Below are 26633 nucleotides of genomic sequence, written 5' to 3' on the forward strand. Positions count from 1 at the left end.
CCCCTGTATTTCCCTGGCCTGAAACAAAGCAAATTAAATTTCAGCACAGAAGGAATATTTCTGAGATTATTATGAACAGCTGAAGGAAAGAGTTTTCAGTAGGATTGTCCTTTTTCTTACATGGCATCTCCATACTGGAGGTTTACAACTATGGTAGTCCATTCTGTGCAATCCTCTGGTAATCTCTTTGTGGATGAATAAGTATCCTACTCAGCAGTAATAACTATAGGAGGCTCAATTCTGTCCTCAAATAGAAAAAAACAAGAGAAATTGTCCCAGCATTAATACAGAACACACTTCTTGGGCTGCCAGGGGTCCTTTGGCCTCTGGTGCTACCCTAACTTGCACCTGGCTACCCCAGAACCCTTGGCTTCTGGGGAAAGCCCTCTGAGCTGGAGTTGTACTCTAGGGTGCAACCCTGCATCCTGGCCCAAAAGCATTGATGAATCAGGCCCACAGACTGTACCTCCCTCTGAAATGAATGGGAGTTGTGCACAAGCCTCCAAGGGTGGAATTTGGCTCAACATCTCTGCTGCAATGCTATAATAAAATAAAAATAACTTCAGCATGATTTCCTCTTTACATTGTACATAAAGGAGAAAAACCAATCCCTCCTGGTCCATTAAAGTGAATGGTTAAATTCCTGCCATAAAAACGTAGGTGTTGTTGTCTGTTTTGTGAGGCAGAAATCAATATTCCCGCCTCCTCTCCTTCTGTTATTTCACCTTGAGATACTCATGCTCAGATAGACAAGATCTGAATTTTATTCACTGTTACTGCAACTTTTTACTTTCCAACATTTCACAGGGTCGCAGATGTTCTTGGAGCACTAACTGGACTGCAGTTTGCCACTCAGCTCCCTAAAAGGTGCTTGAAGTACTATCATCTCCCACTGAAGTACACATTCTCCTTACACATCATATATCCATGACTATTTCTAACTATAGCACTCAACCCTCTATCCACTAATTCTGTTCTCCGTGTGCTTCAATAACATTCGTCTTTAATGTCACAGCCTCTATTCTTCCCCGTATCCCTATAATTTACTCCCCAATGCTAGCCTCTTCCATAAAGCAGCCACCCCAGTCCATTCTTCATTCTGTAATACATTCAATACTCCCTCTTCTCACTCTCTCTCTTTAATTTATCGACTGGCAGTTGCTTGGTCGAGACTGTGACATGGATGAGAGCTAGTTGGCTGGAGTTCAATCCAGACAAGTCTGAAGCAATGCTGATTGTGGGAAACTACTAGAAGATTTAGCGAATATAATCTAGTTGAAGATAACATCTGCTTCTTTGACTGGGGATGTGTTTGGCTTTTGCTCAGACTTAGGGGTCTGGTTAGATTCCCAGATGTTACTACAGGATCAGGTAGCAGCAATATCAGGACGGCTGGTTTTAAAAATTTACATATGGCTAAGAAGTAGTGACAGTCCCTCTCCAATGCAGATCTGACAACTGTCATTTATGCCTCTGTCATCTAAAGATTAGAATACTGCAATATTTTCCACATGGCACTGCATTTTAAATCCATTCATAAACTGAAGCTGATGCAGAATTCAACAGCCCACTTCAAAAGCCATGTATCCTTCCAGGAGCATTTTTACACTGGTGCTCCAGCATCTGCACTGGCTGACTGTTGACTTCCAGGTAGATTTTAACATGTTTCACTTGACATATAAAGCCCTAAGTGGTCTGGGACCTGCCTACTGGAGAGACTACACCTCTCACCTTGTCACATTGCTGCAGTTGCCATCAGCAGAAGCATTTAAACTGGCACCCACTTGGTATAAGAAAACGCTGCTGGCAGGTCCTTCTAGGTGAAGTCCCCTTGATTTCAGAACTTGCTCCCCCGCTTAATCCAAAATAGCTTGCTTTTGATTATCGTCACGGCACACTGGAAAGCTCAGTTTTCTTCTCCACATTATGAAGAGGGGGGAAGCTTATGTGGGTGGTTAGGAGTGAGAGAAGGATGGTTCAATCTTTAATTTGCCTACGTTTGCTGGTTGGGGGTCTAATGGAGTTGCTAAAGTTATAATTAAGGAATTTTCAGTATTTGTAGATTAAACAATGTCAAGGGAGCTTAGAGTGAATGGACAGCTGCTTTTTTAATTTTCAAAATATTTAATTCAATTAAATTAATTTCAAAAGCACAACTCACTGTGATATTTAGGTACTGTATCAGGGCTATATAAAACAAAGAGCTCCATCCATAAGGAAAAGGCAGATTTTCCCCTCGCTCTTTATTTTATTCATTGGCTTATGTTTCAGAGCATGCTACGGTGTTTCTTCTGCTGTGGCTTACCAGATCCAATCCAAAGTGCTTGTTCTTATCTACAAGGTCCTAGATAGGATAAGCACCTAGTATCTCAAGGTCTGCTTCTCTTTCTGACAAGGGTAGGACTTGTACACCCTCCCAAAGCAGATCAGGAATAGTCTTACTCTTGTCAGAAGGAAAGGCAGTCCTTGAGATAGTATATTCCTATCCCATCTAGGATATCATAGACCAGAACAAGCATTTAAGACTGGAGCTGGTAATGCACAGGGGGCCAGCACAAGTCATGAAGCACTGAGGTGATACGCTCTCTTTGGCTTGTCTGGTTTAAGAGACAGGCTCCTGCACTATATATCAGCTGTATAACCTTTTGTATACTTCCAATCTAAAACACAGGCAAAGTGAATGAGAATAGTCAGGCCTAGAGGTGAGGAATGCTTCAAGTGCTGTGGCTAACTCATCTTCTGAACAGAAAAGACTGAGCCATTTCGCTAGCCAGGGCTGATGATTGCTCTTCTTTGAGTATCTAACATCAGCAAGGAGGCCAGCATGACCCAGCACCTGCAAACAATATTTAATTGCCAGTGTGCAGATGCCTTCAGCTGAGGGAAAAGTGATGGCTGTTTCCTGGGCTCAGTTATGTTCTTTATTCAAGTTATGATTTCCTCCCTGCAATTTGGAAGACTGCACTCTCTGTGCTGAATGCACGTTGCTGACATCACAATCCACAGCATCTTATAATGTCTCCTAAAGATTTTCTGTAGAAAGATGTTAAACAGGACTGGAGATAGGACTGAGACCTACTGTGGGACTCTGCATGTAGGGAAGGAAAAGCAGTGACCCATTATGACTCTCTGGGACCTGGTAATTTCTGCTTTTAGCTGGTATTATATCTTCCCCTCCATTAAAAACTATGTTTTGCAAGCTGTTATTTGAACCACTCCTATAAAGTACTCTCCAAAGAGGATTGCTGTTTCTTTCATTGACTTCTTGTTTTGCATGTAAGGTGACTGAAAAATCATACGACATGACTTGATGGGAGTCTCTTCTGCATTTTGGAAGAATTTCAGGGACAGTCAAAGGCCCAGCTTCACCACTGGCATAAGCAGGCACAACGAGTTGCACTTTCTGGGGACCAAAGGCTATAGTAAATTAGGTTTAATTACCATAGTCCAGGTGCTTTGGCATCTGGAACTGAATGTGGGATTTCAATATACTACACGTATGATCCATCAATGAGAGACTGAACTCAAATCTGTAGTTCACTAACCAACAGCTCTTCCAGCTATAGATAGAACTCTGCCCCCACACCCAGTCTGCCGTCCTCGGGCTGAGGAATGAATGAATGAATGCGGACCCTGGAATTGCTGCCCAAGGGTTCTCCTTGATGAAGGCAGGACTCCTGCATCCTAGTGAATGTCTACACTGCTCACATTACAGCACTGTGACGTGGGCAGTGTAGTCACACTTTATCCCCGGGGAGAGCTCTCCCGGCAATAAAAAATAACCACCCCGAACGAGCGGTGCTAGCTTTATCGCCGGGAATGCAGCTCCCGGCAATAAAGCGCTGTCTATACTGGCGCTTTTCAGCACTAAAACTTTTGTCATTAAGAGGGATGTTTTTTCACATCCCTGAACGACTAAAGGTTTAGCGCTGAAAGTGGCAGCGTAGACACAGCCCTAGATTCAACAGAAACTCTCAAATTCTCAGCCCTGCAAAGCGCTGTATCTCTTAACTGTCCACTGTTCGTGACTGTGGGGCCAAAGATGACCTGCTGGCACCAAGGTCTCTTAGTTTCATCTCCATCCTGGTCTTAACTGACTCAAATTGCTAGGTCTTACTATGAAACTGTGCATTAACCCTATAAACCTCGCCTTTCAGAGAAACATTATAGGGTGTCAGGATTCCTGAAGTGGTGGTGCAGGAGGAAGCTCAAGAACAAATGCACATGCTGAGATTACTTCTCTCACTCTAAGAGAAGGCAGGGCACAGGGTCTACCCAGCTCAGATTTTGGATCCATTGGCAGACTTTGCAAGCGGACCCACAGCCCTAGTTAGATGACAAGGCATCTTTTGGAGTGAGAAGGGAGTAACACTGGGGGAAGTCCAGGACTGAATGAACATGAAGAGCTAACAGTCTTTTTAACCTGAAAAGTGGGTCCCTAGAGACCACCAGTGAGGTACTCTAGCTTTACAGAATAGGCCAGGGTAGGAACTGTACACAAGTTCAGCTGATAATATTGGAAATCCATAGGCGAAGGAAAAGTTTTAAAACAGAGGGGAACATTCTTCTTGAAATCAATACTGTGAAGGTATCTTAAAGGAAACATGCTGCAAAAAAAGGACACATTCACCACACATAAATCTTTAATGGTATCTTGTACTTCCAACAAAGCCATTTTTAAAACACCAGATAATGTAACACACCTGATAGAGCAATAATCCCCACATGGCAAAATCTGATTTCACACCTGGTAAGTGAAATGCCTCTGCTTCGTCTCAAGGTCAGAGTTAGGCGTTAGGGTGAGCTGTTAGTGGAAGGTTAGGGACTACATAACACATAATGGCTCTTCAGGGAATAGCTTTCAAATGCTCTTTTCTTGTACAATAATGCAGTATCATCAGAAAGCACAGGTTGCACAAAATAAAGTCACTGTCAGTGATAGTGGTTAACTGTGCTGTAACCAGTTAAGAGCTTGGGTTACGGGGCCTGGTTTACATTCCAGTGCTCAGAGTGAGGGTGGGGGTTGCTCAGTGTTAGTTCCCTTTTAGTTCACTATCCTACATTCTTTCATCTGTCTCCTGGTATGTCTTCTGCAGCACACCAGATTCAATCAGCCACTCCATCCTAACACTCTAGCTCACTGTGATTGAGAGCAAAGCTATAGAAATCCATGAGAACTTACAATGACAGAACAAACATTTCAGCCAGATGCAACTAGGGCCTCTGATCCATAAACAAAACAAAACACACAGTGAAAACCAAAAGGAAACATCAGCAACACAGAGTACAGGAATCCAAATTCATTCAGAATCTGCCCTAAATCAACAAACAAGTCAGCCAGACACAGCTGGGATAAATGCAGAAACTGTCAATCACCCACAAACAACCGGGAGCTGAAATCTATGCAGAATCTGCAGAAAGCAGACAGACTGGATAGGTGAAATTTGAAATCAAAATCCAGGCAGAACCAGCACTGACTTGACAAATAGATTAGTGCTAAATCTAGCATCAGGATAAAGACATGACTCAATAACAATGAAAGGAGAGGCGGAAAGAATAACCCAAGGGCAAGACAGAGTGGTCAAAATTAAGTGATATGAAAAATTTAACACAACTTGCATACAATTCCAAAACTTCAGGACAAATTCTGTGCTAACTTGACTCTAGGTAATCTCACTGATTTCCAAATATGGCCCTTTATGTTCTTCCAAAGAGATGCTAACTATAAGTCAACAACAGGGAAAGGAACAAGAAGAACTAGTTTCTGACTGACAATATATGTGTTTTAAACAGGAGGACTGATTTAATCAAGGTGATTTGAACTCAGCAAGCAGGAAACCTTGAATTAAATAATCAATTTTAATCTTGTTTTGCTTTGGTAGTTTAGTTATTTGCCTAAAGAAATGCTGCTTCTCCTTGGCTGGTAACCATTAAAATATGCTGATTTCCAACTAAATATTATCTTACATTTGGTATTAACCAGAAGGATAAATAAATGTGTATAGATATAGTGTAAGCAATTATAGGGCTTAACATACGTTTATTAATATTATTAATTTTTACATTTTTATAATGTTAGATGGTGAATTATGCATTTCTTATTTATTAGGTTAATTTTTTACTTGTGATTTGTGTCAAGCTGTATTTGGATGGAAATTGAAGTTAAATTAAAAATGCACCAAAACAGCATTTTAAAATTGTTTTTCATTAGTTAAATACAGTATAACTACCTTAAATGTGCTCGATACATAAGGGGAGGAAAACTTATCAAAACCTATTCTACATTTAAAACTAAACTGATTTATTAAACAAAGGAAGTATTATCTGCAGTGAGTGAACTGAACTGATTGTTTCTGATCACCATGTCCTTCAAGATTTTAGAACTAGTAGATCTTGTTCTCTCATACCTAGTTTTTATTCATAGATTGGAAGAGAAACACAAGCTTTCCTGTTTCTTCAACTTCCACTTGGTATCTTAACTTTGAATTAACTAATCATTGAACCTTACTAACTGAATATACTGAAATGAAAATATTCTCTTTGCACCTACAGAAGAGGCTACTGCTGTCAAAAACTGGTTTAGCACTTCTGGTTCCGGGTGCTTAGCCAGTGATTTCCACCAGTTCGGTGGTTTGACTTTTTAAAAAACTTAGGCAACAAACATATACTGCTTAATATTTAATTTATACTATTGTAATAGATTATAGTAAATGTAGGCCTTAGTATAAGTTGTCATCTTTTCAAATTTAATTTTAAATAGGTTTATTTATAAAAATAAATCTGTATTTAATTTAAATTTTTTAAAATGACTGAAATAAAAAAACATTTCTTAAAAAAAAAACACACTTTTTTTTTTTTATCTACCATGGCCTTAAAAATAAACTTAAAATATTTGAGGCTGCAACTAAACCATGAACCTCATTCCAAGAGGTACTGAGAACTCACAGCTCCCATTGACTTCACTGGACATTGCAGATGTTCAACACGTGGCAGGACCCAGCCATAAGTCTTGTGTTTCTCTAGAAGCCATATAGTGATGAATATGAGCCTAGAGCAGTGGTTCCCAAACTTGTTCCGCCGCTTGTGCAGGGAAAGTCCCTGGCGGGCTGCGCCGGTTTGTTTACCTGCCGCGTCTGCAGGTTCGGCTGATTCTGGCCAATGGGAGCTGCTGGAAGCAGCGGCCAGTAAGTCCCTCAGCCTACACTGCTTCCAGCAGCTCCCATTGGCCTGGAGCAGCGAACCGCGGCCACTGGGAGCCATGATCAGCCGAACCTGCAGGCACGGCAGGTAAACAAACCGGTGCGGCCCACCAGGAGCTTTTCCTGCACAAGCGGCGGAACAAGGTTGGGAACTACTGGCCTAGAGGAAGACTGAGCTGCAGCAAGGCCTTCAGATAAGCAAGAGTAGAACCATCTGCCCACAGACAGGAAAGTGGTAACCTCCTTCACTTCCTTTGTGGCTTTAACCTAAACCACAACTCCTCCCTTTCGGTTACAAGTCTTTTCTATACATTCAGATATTTGTCAGCTTTTCTCTATCTAGTATGCAACACCATTCAGTGCTGCATGGAAAAATCTCTTCCTCTTTTCCTCTCTTCCACGCCCCTGCACAGTTTCTCTCATGTACAAGAATGAATTTCAGCAGATGGCACAAAACAAGTCTATTCTATAGGTCTTCACTTATTATGAATGACAACATTCTTTAAGCACTTTGGTATAAAGGGTGCGTAGATATCCAATGCCTATTATGAGAGAGAGGGAAACCACATTGTCTTTCAAAAGAAATGACAAATGAGCCAGATCCTGAGATCCTTACTCAGAGAAACGTCCAATGAAAAGCCCAATGCAAGTATGGCCTGAGCAAAGGCTGAGTAAGACCCTCAGGATTTGACCTTGTATTGTGGATCATCCGCTTTTACAAAAAAGTACGATAACATTAAGGCTTAAGGGCCAAATCCTGAAGGTTTTGCTCAGTTTTTACTTAGTCAACTCAAAGCCACCATTGGTGACAATGGAGTTTTCTTGAAGTGGGGACCGAGTAAAAACCAAATAAGCACTTTAGAATTTGGTTTTAAAAATTTAAAAATCTTGTAACCAAGAAAAGTACAAGTTAAGGATCAGATCTACCTGGCCCTCATAAGGGATGGTGCCAGGTGTTGCCTTCATGCCCCAACACAGGAGCTGAGCACAACTGCAGTCCTTGCACTACCTTTCTCACAGAAAATTTCCATTTTACAGAACTGCATTTTCTATCAGAAAATCAGTCTGACAAATTCCCAACCAGATCTAGTTGTGCCTGCCTACGGCACAGTTTATTCCACAGATCCTGCTGGGGCAATGCAGTTCTGTTTCTTCCTAAAACCTGTCAGAGCTGTGCCTTCCAGGTACAATTCAGCCCTAAAGTCCCTGGCAACCTTAATTTAGACTTATTGAACATATATATTAAAGTATCCATTTGACATCATAAACAGTCATTCAAAACAGCACATATGCAACATGGCCAAGTTAATATTGCTGTGGGAACCTTAACTTTTGAATGTCCTGATGTTGGGGCATTTAAATTCTCACCCTTACCATTGCATTAACATATTTTTATGCATTTAATTTCCTTGTTTAAAAAGAGAGTGAAAAAAGGGGGAATGGAAGGGGTAGAAAAATCTGTAAGCATCTGCATGAAGGAACCAATATATACACACTATTTTCACTGAGTTTACCCTTTGGTATTACAAGTGTCATCCTAATAGCGACCTTGAGAAGGAGCGTGGATGCAAACTACTCTTTAATGTGCAATTCTCTTTAGAAATTGTTTAAAATCATGGTGACAAGCCTCAGGTACAAGTTAAAGCTAACTCCCTCCTCCCTTCTTCCCCTCCTCTCAGTTGAGTAAAAAGATGGTCTTGTGGTTAAAGCACAGGATCTCAGTTATATTCCAAGCTCTGCCTGATGCTTGCTATGCAAGGTTGTACAAGATACTTAACCACTCCATGCCTCGATTTCCCCATCTGTGAAATGGAATCATACACCAGGGTGTTATTGTGAGTCTTAATTTTTCAGTGACTGTAAAGCATTTTGAGATCCTTGGATAAAGGCTGGTTTAGAAATGCAACTTCATTATTTGTTGTTTTCTGCAGGTGTAGAGTAGTAGGGTCCACTACATGTCTATGATTACAAGTTCTATGATATGTCAAAGAATCAAAACAGGAAGTGCACTCACGCATTCCATAATTTGGTGCATAATAAAAGAGATTAGAAATGAAGCATTGCATTTCCAAAGTTCCTAGGAGGTTGTTTCTTAAAGAGATACAGACAACTTGAAAGCTTTGAAGCTGACTAATTTCAGACAATTACCATTTCTGATTTTTTTTTTAATTTCTTTTTTAAAATGTATGTTTTTTTTGCTTCTCTGATGTTTACAAGTGTGTTTGCAGCAACGGAGAAACAGACTATACACAAGTAACAATGCTGAAAGAAAGGAGAACAATTTTGTTTGCCTGTTTGTTAATTTCTTTCAGTTGTAGTCATCTCAGGTGTTACTTGTAACTACAGTAGGTACATTTCCAGGCAGAAAATTGTTGGCACCCTTTTAAGCGCTGTATGACACATCAAGCAGCACCAATTTCAAAGTTTGCAGAGTTCTGAGGGGCAGAGTGCATTCTGCGATGCATGGCACCACAGCGTGCAAACTTTCAATGGAATGTGCAATCTAAAGATCACACAGCAATCAAATAAACTCACACCTGCAATACAGTGATCACAAATGCAGATTAAGTCACTTGCATTTATCTGCATGTATAATTGCCAGAGTGCACATTCCATTCCATAACTGGGTGTTATACAGATCTAGATTATACACTCCAGAACAAATTTCTCTCTCTTACAATTTCATTAATTTCAGTAGAATTACACCAGGAATTATTTGGCCCACGGTGTTTTATAGTATACATGATTCATTGTTTCTTTCCTAGGACAAGGGGTAATGCACTATCTCAATCAGTGCTGAAGACCTGGCCTCCTTGAGGCTGCTGGACTCCCTGTTTAATCAGACATAAAACAAATCATTTGCGGAGGCAGAGGCATATAAGCATGCTTTAATTACAATATTGTACCACCAATTAGAGATCTATCTAATCGAGGACTCAGTACTTCCTACTCTGGTATTACTCCCATGTTGGGATAATTACTGCTAATTAAGCTTGGAACTAATTAGGCCAAATGATCTCATTTATACAACATAGATGACTTCTAGGAGTTCACAAGAAAAAACAAGGGTGATTTTATCATTCCTGGACTATTCAGAATTTTGCTTTTTGAAATGGAACATTTCTTCTGAAGGGATAAACCCTTCTAAAAGTCAACTTCCATTTCTCTAATAACCCCCAAATGCTTCAGCTGAAGGGAAACTCATTCCTAAGGAATTCTGCCCCATCAGTCTACTTCACCTTCTGCTATAGCAGTCACACTGGCCTAGCAAAGTGGCATCCAACCACAGTCAAACTCACACAAAGTCAAGAAACAGAGGGATTTCTCATTCAGGTTCATTTTTACCTCCTCAGTGAGTTTACCAATATCTGGGGATTCTTACTACTACTTCTATTGTAACATGGGGCAACAAGCATTGTCATACAGAACACAGATGTAAAAGGGGTTCCCTTTAAGACCTTGCCCTTGTTTAGGATTTGTAATAATTTTTAAACAGTTTTCAAATACAGTTATGACAATGTGTGGCTGTAATATGATTTGCATCAATGCTGTATATAATTATAAATTACATCCTAACTATATTTAGTAACTGTGTCTGAACCTTGCTCCATATGATGGGTGGGAAAAGAGGGTAGTTTTGGCTAACAGTTATTTGCAAAGTGCTCCCTGTGCTACAAAACTAACCATGTTTATGGTCTAACCGTATTAGCACAGTTTTACTTGCCCCTGTGGATAGAAAAAAAATAAACGTATAACCCTATTAGGTATATAATATAAGTATATAAGGTGTATATAATATTTTCCCCTTAAGGTATTTAATCACTTCAATGGTGAGAACACTAGTATAGATAAGGCACGCAGTAGTAGCAGTTGCCTTAATTACTGTGTCATTCAGATCTGCTCTGAGAAGGGTTGGACAAACCACCATCGCTTTGCCTACACCAGCACAACTAAATTGGTGGGGAGACAAAATCCTATAAACAAGGCCTTAGAGAAACATATTTTAGCCTGGGTATTTTAAGAACTACAAGTGGTTAGGGTTTTACAATTTTAACTTCTCATCTGAAAGATGATATCTCTTGCAGCATATTTCCCCTCTTCTAGTATTCTTTGGCAGTGGTTCAGTATTGACTGAGAAAAGAACACAACCTATGAAACATCAGTATCATTTTCTGCAGCAACTGGATTTTTTTTTTTTTGGTAGGGAACTCACATCTGAGTGCTGATCAGGTCAATCTATCTATCTACCATAGGTACCTATACGCCCCCCAACAGTGCAGTATCTGAGAACTTCACAATCTTCTGCTTAGCTTGTCATACCAGATAAGATCAGAGCCTGATAGCTCATGGCTGCAGTAAAGACAAGTAAACATTCCTAAGAGAATCTTAACTTTTGGATTTACTGATTCATCCTTGAGAATTCCCTGTATGAATCTCCTCTGCTGGGATAAGCTTGCCTAAATTCCTTTAACATGTCACTCCTTTCTTTAGATCCCTTCTCTGGCTCCCCCTCACTATCTGCACCAAATGAAGTTAAGGCTGAGGAGCCTACAAACCCCTGCACAACTCTGCACACAGTAAAATCAGTTCTTGTTTTTCTTCTTACTCCCCCTCTAACTCCCTAGGCTTCCTCCTTAACTGCTCACTTTTTTTTGCTTTCTCCCACTTCAGGGTGAAAACCTGGAGCCACTGGAGCCAAGATTTTACCCATGATCTTCATGCCTTCTTCCACATTGCCCCCTATCCTTGGAATGGTCATCATGTTTTCATGAATCACATATCCTGCCTCTTCTTCAAATGTCTCAACATTCTGCTCTTCTACAACGTCTTTTAAAAGTGAACCGGGCAAAATTCCAACACCGACCTGAAGTGCCTGATTTATTGATTTTTTTAGCTGTGTGTGAAATAACAAACATTAAGTTCCTTGGGGTCAGGGTCCATTTTTTTCTTTTTTGTCTGGACATCATTGTCAATGTCTGATTAACCACAATAATAATGTAATTAATGGTAAATAAATTAATGTACAAGGCAGTCCCAAATCTGATATCCCATTCCAGTTGCTAAACATACCCAATCCCCTCCCATCCATGATGATTTCTCAATCCCATCTCCCCCACTCCCTGGCAAGCCTGTCACTCCTTTCCAGTTACTAAACCTTTCCACCCAGGCAGCCCCTCCCAGAGGCCAACTGCCATCACAGGCAGAAATGCATCTATATATATTATTGGATTGCATCTTCAGAACGCACACGCTTTCCTACATTGGAGGAACTATCCAATCAAACACTGAAATATACACATTTGCTTATATTAGGACACTAATAGGACGAGTAGGGGTGGTAGAATTCCTATACATGGGCGTGTAACCAGAGGATACAAAATCTGAGTTAGATGGTGGTAGAAGTGTGATTGGGGTGGTGTCCAGAAGATCATGACACCAGATCTGCTGGGCCTCTTTTAACATCATATTTAAGTTTAAAGGGGAGGAATTCAGGAGTTTTAGCGTGGGAGCGAATATCAGCTGGATAAGGGGAGGCTGAAATCCATAGGCACACTGAAACTGATAGGGAAAAGTCAGTAATAAATTATGAAAGGAGACTCAAGGAGCTTGGCTTGTTTAGCCTAAATAAAAGAAGGTTGAGGGGAGATATCATTGCTCTCTAGAAATATATCAGAGGGATAAGTACCAGAGAGGGAGAGGAATTATTTAAGCTCAGTACCAATGTGGACACAAGAACAAATAGATATAAACTGGCCACCAGGAAGTTTAGACTTGAAATTAGACGAAGGTTTCTAACCATCAAAGGAGTGAAGTTTTGGAATAGCCTTCCAAGGGAAGCAGTGGGGGCAAAAGATCTATCTGGCTTTAAGATTCTACTCGATAAGTTTATGGAGGAGATGATATGATGGGATAATGTGATTTTGGTAATTAATTGATCTTTAAATATTCAGGGTAAATAGGCCTAATCCCCTGAGATGGGATATTAGATGAGTGGGATCTGAGTTACCCAGGAAAGAATTTTCTGTAGTATCTGGCTGGTGAATCTTGCCCATATGCTCAGGGTTAGCTGATTTGCCATATTTGGGGTCCGGAAGGAATTTTCCTCCAGGGCAGATTGGAAGAGGCCCTGGAGGTTTTTCGCCTTCCTCTGTAGCATGGGGCACAGGTCACTTGAGGGAGGATTTTCTGCTCCTTGAAGTCTTTAAACCATGATTTGAGGACTTCAATAGCTCAGACATAGGTGAGGTTTTTCGTAGGAGCGGGTGGGTGAGATTCTGTGGCCTGCGTTGTACAAGAGGTCGGACTAGATGATCAGAATGGTCCCTTCTGACCTTAGTATCTATGAACATATTTATGCATCACCTATGTCCCAAAGTACTGCACAAGCTCTACAGACAGGAGTCACTCTGGGAACTGGAGGACAAAAACAGGCAAACAAGCCACCTACACAACAGGGAAAAGAGGGAAGAAAGGGAAAATGTTGGTAAAGCACACCAAGACAAAACCCTTACTCTTACAGACAGCATCATGGGCTCTTTCATTTTAGATTGTAATCAACCAGGGCAGGGATTGTCTCTTTTCTGCTTTTTTTACCCTGCCCAGAACAATGGGGCCCCAGTCCCAACTCATCATAGTATAAATATTTACTACCACTACTACTGTGCATGCATGGCAAACAGAGCCTTGTTCTTATGTTCTTCTACAAAAGACCAACCCACAGTACAGTGCACAGAATTCATCTGTCTCCCTCAGAAGGATCAAGATTGGTCTGACCCTGCTGGGATACAATCCTGTAGTCCTAGGGAGCTTTATAAGAGTCACAGTTCGTGAGCCTGGCTGGAGGGGTGATACTGTGGTGTCATTTTCAAATGTCTCGTGACTTTGTCCTTTGAAACACAGACTGTTTTTCAAACTTACCAATGCCCATACTCCTCACCCAGGGCAACCAATATGCTGAGGCCCAGACTGTGGCCATGCCCATAGGTGCCGACTCAATGGGTGCTCTGGGGCTGGAGCACCCCTGGGGGAAAATGAATGTGTGCTCCACACCCACCAGCAGCCAAGCTCCCCGTCCCACCTCCTCCTCTCCACCCTGAGCATGCCGTGTCCCCGCTCCTCCACCTACCTCCTAGCGCTTCCCGCCCAGCCTCTGCCAAACAGCTGTTTGGCAGCATTAGCACGCTCTGGGAGGCGGGGGAGGAGTGGGAACATGGCGCGCTCAGGGGAGGAGGCAGGGAAGGGGCCGGGATTTGGAGAAGGAGTTGGAATATTGGCAGGGAGGGGGCGAAGTTGGGGCGGGGACTTTGGGGAAGGGGTTGAAAGGGGCAGGGCAGGGGCAGGGCCTCATGAAAGGGGTGGAGTGGGGGCGGGGTCAGGGGTAGAGGGGGAGGTCGAGCGCCCATGTGAAAGTAGGGAAGTCGGCGCCTACGGCCATGCCTACAAGGGTAAGCATGAGAGGGAGATGGTGTATGGCAGTGATTCTCAACCGGGGTCCAAGGCCCCCTGGGGGGCTGTGAGTAGGTTTCAAGGGGTCCACCAAAATAAACCAGAAAGCAGAGCTGGTGTTACAGTCACTGGAGCCCAGGGAAGAAAGCCTGAGCCCTACTGCCTTGGGCCAAAGCCGAAGCCTGAACCTCACCACATGGGAATGAAGCCAACTTAGCTTTGCAGAGCCCACTGTGGCATGGGGCCTTGGACAATTACCCTGCTTGCTATCCCCTAACGCTGGCCCTAGTTTTTAATCTACTGGATATGCAGAAAAACATTTTTTGTGGCACCGGTGGGCCACGGAGTTGTTATAGCATGTTGAGGGTGGGAGGGCTCAGAAAGAAAAAGGTTGAGAATCCCTGGTGTATGGAACCCAATGAATGGGCAGGGGACCGAAACAATAGTGGTGCTTACTCTCCCTGAGTACAAGTACCAGGAGTGTACTAGTGCTGCCAGCTGCACTAAACACCCCAAACTGATGTGGTACAAAGTAAGGCCATTGGCCTTGTTCCACTTCCATAATGGCCTGCGGATATGGGCTGGCACAGACTATACTTCCAAAAATAAAGCGTCGGAGCTGCTATAGGTTGCATGCTGCCTCCAAGGCCCGACGCTGTTGGCTTTGCATCCTTTCCCTCCCTCCCCAGCCCAACCCAGGCTCATGTTGTATAAAGCTAGAACAGAGTCCTAAGTTTGTGGTTTAAAACAAGGTCTTTTTTTGAGTATTCTGAGTGCAGTGAAGGTCAGGACAATTAGTTTCTGGGTTTGGTTTCTACTTATGCTCATGTGACTCAAACAGCTGAATGGATTTTATGCAAGCTTTCCAGAAAAAGTTCACCTATTGGGCTGAGACCAGACATAAAACATTTCAGCCCCTAAAGATAATCTTTGAGAAAATTAGGACCCACTGAAATGTAGGGGTGTGTGGATGAGTAGGTTTAGAAACGATGATAGGTTAGCCATCTCCAGCTTTCACTTCCATGATGCTGAGAGACATGAATGAGGGAGGAATGATTGCCATTATTTTCACAAGTTGATCATGGGGATGAGTAATGATACTGGGAACTGAATTCCGTGTGACAGCAGCCAAGGACGCTATTGCACGTACTGTGGGGCTGTTACACAATCCCCAAGATTAATTTATACAGAATCCCCAGAAAGCAAGAAGTGGTTTAATTAGCCTTTTAGAAACAGTTTAGTACTGAGGTGGAGGACACCTGGAAAACAAAAAGGTTATTTAGCCACATGCTGCTAAGGATGCCCATGTGGGAGGTCAAGGAAGTATGGTGAATTGGGTCACTTGCCTGGAGTGAGTCCCAATCTCCCCTACCTCTCTGCTTTCAGGGGATCCCAATCTCCCCTCACTGATCTCTGGCCTGTGTTCTCAATGTCACCCACCTTCTGGCTGGTGGTTCTCAGCCCAACCATCCAGCTGGGAAGCAAGACAGGATGGCAGGCCAGGCAAAAGAACACGATGGCAAGGGTTTGGCAGTGACCCAGCATAGAGCCAGAGTGGGACTGAATGAGCCGGGGAAACAGGTATGAAGAGGGTGAGAAATGGCTGTGAGAGATACAGAACGTGCTGGGGCCCTCCATTGGAGATGAGGGGAGTAGGCTGAGAGTCAGGTTTGTTGCAGGGGCAGAGGAGGGATCAGGAGCGGTTTGGATGGGAGAATGAAGGTTGAGAAGCTAAAAGAGTCCTCTATGACTAAATACTCTCTGGCAGGGATGGTGTAGAAATATCCAGAGATGGGACAAGATTCCAAGAGAGGCAGAGAAATCACACCAGCCCTTCCTTCAAAATGGCTGTTGAGTTTTAACAACCCCACCCCCCAGCACACCCTGGTGTCCCACCCACTTGACTGATCCCCTTTTGGCTGACTGATGGAGCAGTGTGGGTGAACTGTGGAGGGAGCAGCATCTAGTCTGCCTTGCCGGGGAAGAGTGCCTCAATACTTAAGCACTCTGAGGAAGACGGAACAGTTAAAGGGGAGGGGGAGGGGACTAGACTAGGCAAGAAATACAATCCCTCACCAGCTGTTTCTGGCCAATCTTCCTTCAACAAAATCCCTGTCACTGCATGAAGGTGAAGGAGCAGGATTTATCCACTCAGGCTTTCTTGGAGGAAAATGGAGATACAGGACGTTCCCTAAGTTGTATCAAGGGGCTCTCTAAAGCAAGTGCAAGAACAATTATGCCTAAAGTAGCTCTGCTGCTGTGGTTGTCTAGGCTGAGAGGGCAGGTCTCTTCCCACACTGGTGGTGGATCTTTTGACACAGAGTGTAGTTCTCCTGCCCTGCTGCATGTGGTTCTTGCTGGCAGAATGTACCTCTCCAATGGCCATGGAGGAGAGGACACTTCCATAATCCATTGGTGCTGTTTCTCTGCCTTGTTGGGTGTGGATTTCCCTAGGAAAGAGAGCCGTTTCCTGACCCACTGACTATTGGTCTCGCTAGGAGAGAGCGCTGCTTTGTGTCCCCACTGGCTCTCTTTCAAAACTGCTTCTCTTTTACTATATTTTCTTTGTGGTACCAGGGCATCTATCTCTAAATGGTTAACTAGGTACCACGGGAGTTCATCATACTGCATCCAGCTAGGCTAATGATTGTGTTTTTTAGCATGGAGTGCAGATAAACTGTGACAGGGACTAGAAGATGTGGGAATAAGAAAGGGTGGTGATTTAGTGATATTAAAAGAGGGAAAGCTCTGTGGTTGTGTCCCAGAAGTAGCAGGCAGGGTGAGCTCAAGAGGCAAGACTTGGGACTGAATCAGGCACTCGAAAGGAAATTAGATGCTCAGATTCTCTGGTAGGCTGTGCAGAAAAGAACCAAAATAGAGTAAAACAGAAAGGGATCACAGGATGCACAATCAAAACCAGCCTCCTCACATGCAGAGGGGTCTCACCTTGTTTTGTCAGAGAGGAAGTTCCACCCTCAGGTGCTAGAGGCTGGATTGTAGCGTCAGCTAGGGTTTGTCCATCCGATTCTATGTTTATGGATAAAGTCTTTGTTTCTTCACTAATACTCATGCATGCTAAGGCTTAAGAGTAAAGCATTGGACAGAACTATGCTTTGTTTGGTTTCTGGGCCACAGGCAGCTTGCTAACCATCCTGGACTTTTAAATTCAGTCCTGGATATTCTTAACCTGCTTGAAGGCTGGTTACAGGGAAAACAGGTGTTAGATTTACTTAAAGATTCTTCTATCTACTAAGATTTGATTTAAAGAAAAACATTATATATTTACAGTTTAATTTGTACTGTATACATTTAAACTTGCACTACTGAAAACATGTTTTTTGGTGCCTATAAATAAATATCAAATCCCTAAGCCATACACACTTGAGCCACATATCCACTGTAAGGCCACAAATAAACCAACCACCTATTGCCCATTTGCACAAACACTTACACGAGGCTCCCCAATTATTCGCCCACAGGAATTATACCAAATCCTGTGTATTCCTAACCTCAGACAACGCTACTTTAAGACTTACTAGCACAGGAATTGCCTAGCACTCCCTCCCAGATCAGCAAGTGATGTCTAGCTGCTATAAACCTATGTTAATGGCAGGTTGTGTATGTTGTTTGTTTATTGCTGAGGAAGAATGTTTTTCACAGCTGTCAGGATTATACAAATATTTCTATGACTTCAGATAGCTTGGTATTTTTGCATGCAGCGGAGAGAGTGCGTAAATGTGCAGGTAAAAAATGGAAGAAACTTTAGTAAGAGACTAAAGAGACTATTCCACAGGACTGTTGAGGAGACTAGGAGAGGTCAGGGTCAGAGACAACACTTCTAAAACATACTTTGCACTTCTATAGCACCTTGTATCTGTGGGCCTCAAAAGAGTTTGGAGTAAATTAAGTTTTGCCCCTATGAGGTAGCTAGGTAAACAGGCACAGAAAAGTTAACAGGCTTGCCCATAATTATATAATAAGTCAGTGGCATGGATGAGAAAAAAACCCAGCCTTAGTTTCCAGTCTCCTGCTAGCCACTAGACTGAAATCCAAGTCAAAGAATCAGAGCAGAAGGAACTTGTGGTGTTGACTTTCAAGCATGAGACTGCGAGAACAGTACAGAGCAAAAAGGAAAAAAGTGATGAAATGAAAGCATCCACTATAACTTAAAGACAACATCTGTGGAAACAAGTGATAGAAGGCTGAGACCTGGTGCCTAGATACTCGGGCACTGGGTACATTAAATATACATTGATAGATTAGATTACAAGGAAAGGCATGTAAGGTAGAAATGGTAGCAGCCAGATACCCAAGAAGTCAAGAGGTATCCAGAAACATTTTTAAAATTCAATTTAGGAGGAACTGAATAGATGAGGGGCCTTGCATGGCCTATACAGCTTTTTACTTCTAGGTTGTTAGTTCAAAGCCAGCCCAGGTAGTTAAAGACAAAAAGTGCTCCTCTCTCATGGCTGTTGAGAGGCATATGTGAAATGAGTTTAGTGGTCTCTACTCAGCTGAGAGAGATTCCTATCACCTAGTATTGACTGACCCTTTGTTAGCAATGTCACCACAGAAGCCAAAGAATGAATACTCAGAAAAACTGAACTACTCTCTCACCCCCAGAGGTAGTCCCACCAGGCCAGGTTGAAACCCATTGGTACAGCAGTGTGAAGGAAATTTGCTCTGTGGCAGTCCATGCTTCATATTGTTTGAGCTAAATAAAAGACTTCAGGCCTCACAGTTGTCAGTCCATCATCAGTGATCAGCACAGTGTCCAAACACAAACATACCTTTTATAAAAAGAAAAGGAGTACTTGTAGCACCTTAGAGACTAACAAATTTATTAGAGCATAAGCTTTTGTGAGCTACAGCTCACTTCATCCACCAAATGCATCCGATGAAGTGAGCTGTAGCTCACGAAAGCTTATGCTCTAATAAATTTGTTAGTCTCTAAGGTGCCACAAGTACTCCTTTTCTTTTTGCGAATACAGACTAACACGGCTGCTACTCTGATACCTTTTATAGTTAGGCATCTCTAAAAGTGCAGTTGGTTCTAGAAGTCAGAGCCTGGCTATTCCAGCCATTGAACTCAAAGGCTAAAGAAAGCCCTATTGACTTCAGTGGGAATGCCCCCCTCCCCCAATCTGTTTTCATAGTTTCTCTATGATTTGTAAAATTCTCACCATAACTCCCCTGTAACTTTTCTCTACATTTACCATGAGAAACATAAAGACCTAATCACCACTAATTACTTAGTTAACCCTTTCTTCCTGGAGTGAAAATATGAATGACAACACTGCAAAATGTCCAAACAAGCATTCCACTGAAAAATGCAGGTTAGTGCAATTAAACTGAGAGATGCTCACATTTTTAGTTCATATTTGCACATGGAAAGCCAGATTACCAATATTTTACATAGATAGTTGTATGCCTGTGCATGCAGTTACAACATTTATGCATTCAATTATGGCAACTGCGCAGGCAAATGGGCAATGGCATGCCTAATGATCATTTGCAAATACAACTAATCACATAAATTAGGCACACAGCTGCATATGCAGAATACTAAAAATCTGGCCCATATTTCTCTGTTGCAGAAAGATGTGTATTCATTAACTACCTGCCCACAGTGCAAATGGCACTGCATCATATCTTCTTGCATGTATGCTTGCAAATTGATTTTCACATTCCTTTGAACCATACAATAATCTTAAATGTAAATAGTACACTGCAGCCAGAAGTGTCCCAAAAATGCTTTACAAATTATACACAAAGAAAATGCTTCTCCCTGCAAGGAATTGTGGCCATCTCTAGGGTGGAATACAGCAACTGTTTAGGGCTTCAGAGAAACACTATATGACAGTTTAGCACAGTAAGCGATGAATACTTTATTCAATTAAACTATAGGGGAATTTTATCTAGATGGAATGCAATTTCCTGAGTTTGAATTTGGCCAAGAGCCAAGGAATTCCCCCCCCCCTTTTTAAAAATTGCCATGGAATCTTTAATGGTCATAAGTGGTCAGGATTTAGATTTTACATCTCATCTGAAAGACACTGAGACAAAATCATCCTGGGAATAAGCAGATGTGAGTCCCGCTGACTTCTGTGGGAGTTGTGGCTGCTTATTCCAAGGATGAAATTGATCCATCACGTCCTGAAGCACTGTGTCCCCTCACACCATACTGAGAAATTGGTTCAGTACTGCCTCAGAGGGAAGCATACTGAATCACAAACAAACACCACGCTCCCCACATCATCATTCCAAGTTTATAACCCAGATATTGACCAGACCTTGGTTAATTTGGGAGATCACAATCTGAGGTGATATAGCTTCAGGCGCTCCTACTTTGTTAATCAATTTCTTGCTGTGCATGGGAATGTGGACAGTAGCTGTTATATGAAGTGTGCAACAGGTTTATAAGTTCCAGAGTAGCAGCCGTGTTAGTCTGTATTCGCAAAAAGAAAAGGAGTACTTGTGGCACTTTAGAGACTAACAAATTTATTTGAGCATAAGCTTTCGTGAGCTCACGAAAGCTTATGCTCAAATAAATTTGTTAGTCTCTAAGGTACCACAAGTACTCCTTTTCTTTTAACAGGTTTATAATATTCTCACTTGGGTATATATACAATGCATATCACTGAAAAGTTGTTTTGTTCTCGCTGAAAGAATAGAACATCCTGGAGCACTCAAGATAGCACTGAGTGCATGCATAGTTAGTTTATATTAAAATTTATAACAGGGTGAGTCTCACCTGTTATGTGTGTAAAAATGCATGCTTTGTATGTTTGTACGTTATATGATTTTGTAATACTGTACACCCCCAAAAAAAGCACTTAGCACTTTACAAACTTTTATCCTAGCAACCTAAAATATACCACTTTAGGAGGTATGTAAGTATTAGCCCCATTTTACAGATTGGGACTGAGACACGCAGAGGTTAATGATAGCTTTACTGCTGATTTGCCTAAGGCTACACATCAAATCAGCATCAAGATCTCAAAAGTTCTTAGCTTTCAGTCCCCTTGCTCAGTCCACTAGAACATACTGTCTCTCAAATGGGCCCAGTGAAGCAGAAAGTAAGAACACTGTTAGTTGAGATGCTTATGTCGCTATGTAGCAAAAATGTTTGTGTCTCTAGAGTACAGGAATGGTGCTTATGATGATCAGTATGTCTTCAGAGCACAAGAATAGTGTGTGTGTGTGTGTGTGTGTGTGTCCCAGAGCCTAAAAATGTGTTTGTGATTTATACCTTCTTGGTATGTAGAGAGCATTTGGGGTGTGCAAATCTTCAGTGTGTAGGAATAATGTTTGTGACTTGAGTGTCTGCTATATAGAAATAATGTTGGTGGAGCAGGCTAGGAAAAACCTTTGTTTGGCAGCCTTAGACAACCAAAAATCTAATCTGAAGAAATAAAATATAATTGTTTACTGCCAACCCCCACAGATCCTAAACTGCACATGAAAATCCTGCATGAGCCAACTGATCAGGGCAACTCACATAAGGTTCAAAATTAAAACCAAATTGCTACTTTGGTCTCCTTTTAAACATCACCAAAAAGCAGAAGAAATGACCAATTTGCCCCCATGTCCTCCTGACACATTGCCATTGTTTGCCTCTGTCTCCATCCAGCTAGTTGCATCCTGTGTTGTACTTTATGAGGGGCGCACATGGTTTGTTCTGCATGTGCTCTCCCTGCAAGGCAGGATAGGGTGCAACTGATGTTCACAAGGAAACAGAGGCAGGAGGCCACTGCTTGTTTTTGGCCTCAGGTCATATTTACTGATTAGTGCATCTAGGATTGTAAAGTGCAGAGCTGATCAGATCAGCAGTTTGTCCTGGATGGAGGAAAGTGACATAAAATATGCACAAGCCTTCCTTCTGTGCTGACAGCAGATTGAATCCTCAGATGATAAGAGAAAGCAGCCTCTTGCTCTCCTCACCCCAGCATGGACTGCTCTGACACCCATAATTCAGGACTGGTTTTGACTTTGTCATCTCCAATTCACTGTTCACTATTTGTACAGATTCTCAACATTTGGTCAGTTGGTTCACAGCTCCAGTTCTCATGCCCATTCAGTCCTTTGCCTTTCTGCTAAGACTGCCACCAAGGGACCAATTAATGCTCACTATTGTTGGGTTTTGTTTTGTGACCTGACCTTTATCCACTAGGACCTAAACTGAAGCCACACAGGACATGGAAAAGCCATCAGGTGGTAACTTTCACTCACTGCCAGCCTGGGCTGAATTTAAACAGGTGCAACGCTGACTGTGTGTATTCTTTGTGTGTGAAAAGTGTGATATGCACATATCCCATGAGCAGAAACTGCCCTTCCTCCTATTTTACGTCTTAGTAAGGAGAACAAGTTGTGGTATGTTTGACTCCTGGAAAGGGGGATGGGTGTGGTTTAAAAGTTTTGTAGTACACCGGACCTTCGCTAGAACACGGGATTTGGGATCCATGCACGGTACCGCATTATAGTGGGGACTGCATTAAAATTAATTTCAATTAAAGTAATTAAATTTGGGATCCATGGCTGCGACCATGTTATATGCAAATTCACGCCATATAGACGTTCGTCCTAGCGAGGGTCCGGTATATGCGGTTTGTGTGTGTGATGTCTGTTTCACAAATGTGCAAGACAGCAGCTGTGGTGTGAGTCTTCTTAAGTGCACAGGACCATTGTAATGTACATAGTCACTATAGTACAGAACACATGGATCTGATTCTCAACTGCCCTTCATCTTGTGTAGACATTTACATCAGTGCAAAGTGGGTGCAAACAGCTATCATTCTGATGTGACAGCATTTTGTATCCACTGTGCACTGGTGTAAACTACTACATAAGTTGCAGGGCAATAGAGAATCAGGTCATACCTGTGTATGAACCATATGCATTGTTCTTTCTGCAGGAATAACGTGCTGTGTAGCCATTTGTGGTTACGCATGTGGTGTCGCTGTGAACATGTGTGCAGAGGAGCAGTGTTTAGAGGCATGCACATGAAACAACATGTATTTAATACACATACATATTTATTTGGAGATGTGGAGTGCAGGATGATCATATTTTTTGTTACCAGATTCCAGCATAGAAATAGAAATTCAGCAACAAATCTCTAACATGAGAGGCAGACCTTGAGGATCTCTGTTTATCCAGATACCTGATTTGGCCCCTGCTAAAAACCTCACTGATGCCTTCATCTCCACCTGCCTTGACATAGTGACTCCTTTCTCTATGGCCCACCTAAATCCCACCCTATGCAGAATGTTGCTCTCTCCCTTTTCCTATGTACCATGAAGTACAGCTACATTGCATTTGCACTCAAACAATTCTAGTGGCTCCCTATTCATGTCGGGATCTATTTCAAAATCCCTTCTTTTAAAAACCTTCCATGGAGTTGGTCCAGCCTGTCTCTTGGATCTCCTCTCTCCCTGCTTCCTCTGTTCATCGAGCACTGTGCTCCTCTCCATCTCTTCATCCAATCTCAATGCCATAAGTTGCCAGAGTCTTCTCCTCTGCAGGTCCTGCCACCAGGAACAGGCTTCTTTGATCCCTCTGCCTCATTGTCTGTCGGTCTCATTTAAAACCTGACGTGAAATTTTTTTTTTCCTCCTCTGACTGAACGTCTCAAATTCTCCCACTGCTATTATTTATCTCCATAACTGTGTTCTTTAATGCTGTAGAGTGCATGAGACATAGCTAGTGCAGCACATGTTATATCAAAAACCGGTTTTGGCTTGGTGGGGGCTTTTTGTTTTGTTTTGGTTGGGTTTTTTTTCCCCCAAGGAGGGGGGTGAGGCAGAGGGAAACTGAATGGAATTTCTCCTTCACATTTTCTGCAGCACCATACGGAGCCTCCATCTTCCTTGCTAGCCTGAGGAGGGTCTCAGGCCAATTTCATCTCCCTCCCCCATCTCCCATTCTGTTCAGATTCTTTAACACATGATGCTTTCTTTCCTCCAGGCCTTGATTGGGAAAGCATGAATCCTCACTCTTGCTCTCTATTCCAGCTCCTATATGACCTAGGTTGTGTCAGTACTTTAGGCTGATCAACATTTGTGCAGCTCATGCTCTTGTAAATTACTTTTCAACAAATAGCAAGAATCAGGGAAACCCTAGAATTATGATTAGGTGATAAAAGTTAAAAGACATCAGGAGGATCCACCTAGTGCCAAAGTTTCGCTCCAGTAAAATAATATCAGAATTTATCTCAAGAGAAAGAAAATTCACAAAATCAAGAACAATTTTGATTTTAATTTTGTAAGGATTGGGAATCAGGATTCAGGCATCACCCCCTCTCCCTTTTTGCTCTTTCACAGCGTCACCTCAGCAGCAGTAGGTTATAGCCACAAAACCACTAGTGAGTTAAGAGACCTCACACTGTTACCCTCACACACAGCCAGATATTGACTCGCCAATAAACAGCAATTGTAAATAAATCTCATTTAATCTCCAAAATCCACAATAAAAATCTTCCAGCCCTGTGATAATTTACAGATCTGCCTTGCTTCAGTTAGGTCCAAAAAAGCACAAGGTCTGGAATACACAATGACAAAAAACCCAGGGTTTTCCTCTCTCTGGCATCTCACTATTTTTCTTTAAGAAACGTACAAGGGGCGAGGCAGAAGAAAAACCCCAATCCCTCCCTCCCACCTCGTTCTCACTATTAATCGGCCAATAAATCTTCCAAAAAGACACAAGGACAGAAGCCAACAGGTGGGAAAAGCTTTTTGTTCCTTTAGACACGCTGAGACGCTGGATCCGCGCTCTCTAGTCGGTTTCTGCCAGGGTCTCTTTAATAATAAATAACATATAATACTCTGTCCTTCTCTAGCACCTTCCACCTGAGGCTCGCAGGGCAGGCTACCCACATGATGGAATTTCGCCCCTTTGAGATAGGTCACTCTCACCACGTCCTGTTTGCAGACGGAAAAGGAGTGCTTGTGGCACCTTAGAGACTAACAAATTGCAGATTGAGGAGGGCTGACGGGGAGGGGGGGAAACTGAGGCACGGAGGGCGAGAGATCGAACTCCCCACCGAGTCCTCCCCAGCCCCGGCGGTGGAAAAGTTTCTGGCTTCCCCCCGCCCGCCAGGCCCCCGCAGCCCAGGGGCTGCGAGCGCCCCAGCTCTGGCGCGCCGCCTCCCCAGCCCGCGGGACGCAGCAGGGCGCGATGCAATCGCGGCGGCGGCGGCGGCGGCGGCTCCGCTGCCGAGCCCGGAGAGGCAGGAGGCCTCCAGCAGCCTGCTGCGCCCTGCCGTGCCCCGCTTCCCCCCCCCCCCAGCCCCGGGGGCGGGGAGCGGTGGGGGGGGAAGGCGTCGCGCGCGCCTTTCGGCGGGGTCCGCTCGGGGGTCTCCAGCCAGCCCCGCGGCGGGGAGCGGGGCTCCGGCCGCGGCGGAAGGAGCCCCCGGGCACGGAGCGCTCCGGCGGCTCCGCCGAGCTGCCGCCCGCCGCGGCCGGGAGCAGGGTCTGCGGCTGCCGCTCTTACCTCGCTAGGCGCGGGATTCCTGGGGAGTCATTCCGCCGAGCCGGGGGGGGGCCGCGGCGGCCAACAAAACGAGCCCCTGCGCCTGCAGTCCCCGGCCTCCCGCTACCAAGACACTAGGACAACATCAAAGCAACTTAGGGGGAACACTTTAGGGGCCTATTGTCTGCTCTGGGCTGATCTGTTTCCCTTCTGCCTCCCCCTCTCGCTGCCGCGGCACTTGGTACAGCCCAGGCATTCATGCCAAGTAGCTTTCACACATGGAAGCTTGTCTCAAGCAATTGCTGACAAGCCACAAACAAGACATTCCCTCTCCCTCCGCCCTGCCCCCGCCTCCTTTCTTCAGGATGCAAACTCAAACTCCAGTGACAGGCCTAGCTGCACACACAACCCACACACAACACACCAGGCAGCTCAGCTCGCTGCTGTACTGGGGGAGCTCAGAGACAGGAAAGAGCCCAGGCTGAGTTGGGGGCAGGGAGAAAGCTGTCTGCTGTGTCC

At 43.4% G+C, this 26633-nt stretch overlaps 1 protein-coding gene and 1 long non-coding RNA gene across 4 annotated transcripts in view; one reads left to right on the forward strand and one right to left on the reverse strand.

Annotated features, from left to right (window-relative positions):
* Positions 1–26416, reverse strand: part of BCL9 (BCL9 transcription coactivator) — a 75673-nt gene extending 49257 nt beyond the window's left edge. The window contains exon 1 of one of the 3 annotated variants that reach the window (XM_038378226.2): positions 26136–26416. The gene's annotated coding sequence lies outside the window, so the exon portion shown is untranslated. The remainder of the gene's footprint in view (positions 1–26135) is intronic. The other 2 variants (XM_043509868.1, XM_038378269.2) reach the window with 2 other exon arrangements.
* LOC119845685 lies at positions 11709–12127 on the forward strand. The gene is made up of 2 exons (XR_006279552.1): positions 11709–11776; positions 11871–12127. It is a non-coding gene; the product is annotated as an uncharacterized LOC119845685 (long non-coding RNA).
* Positions 26417–26633: the final 217 nt, after the last annotated feature.

The sequence above is a fragment of the Dermochelys coriacea genome, chromosome 1 (genome assembly GCF_009764565.3).
Source record: "Dermochelys coriacea isolate rDerCor1 chromosome 1, rDerCor1.pri.v4, whole genome shotgun sequence".
NCBI lineage: Eukaryota > Metazoa > Chordata > Testudines > Dermochelyidae > Dermochelys > Dermochelys coriacea.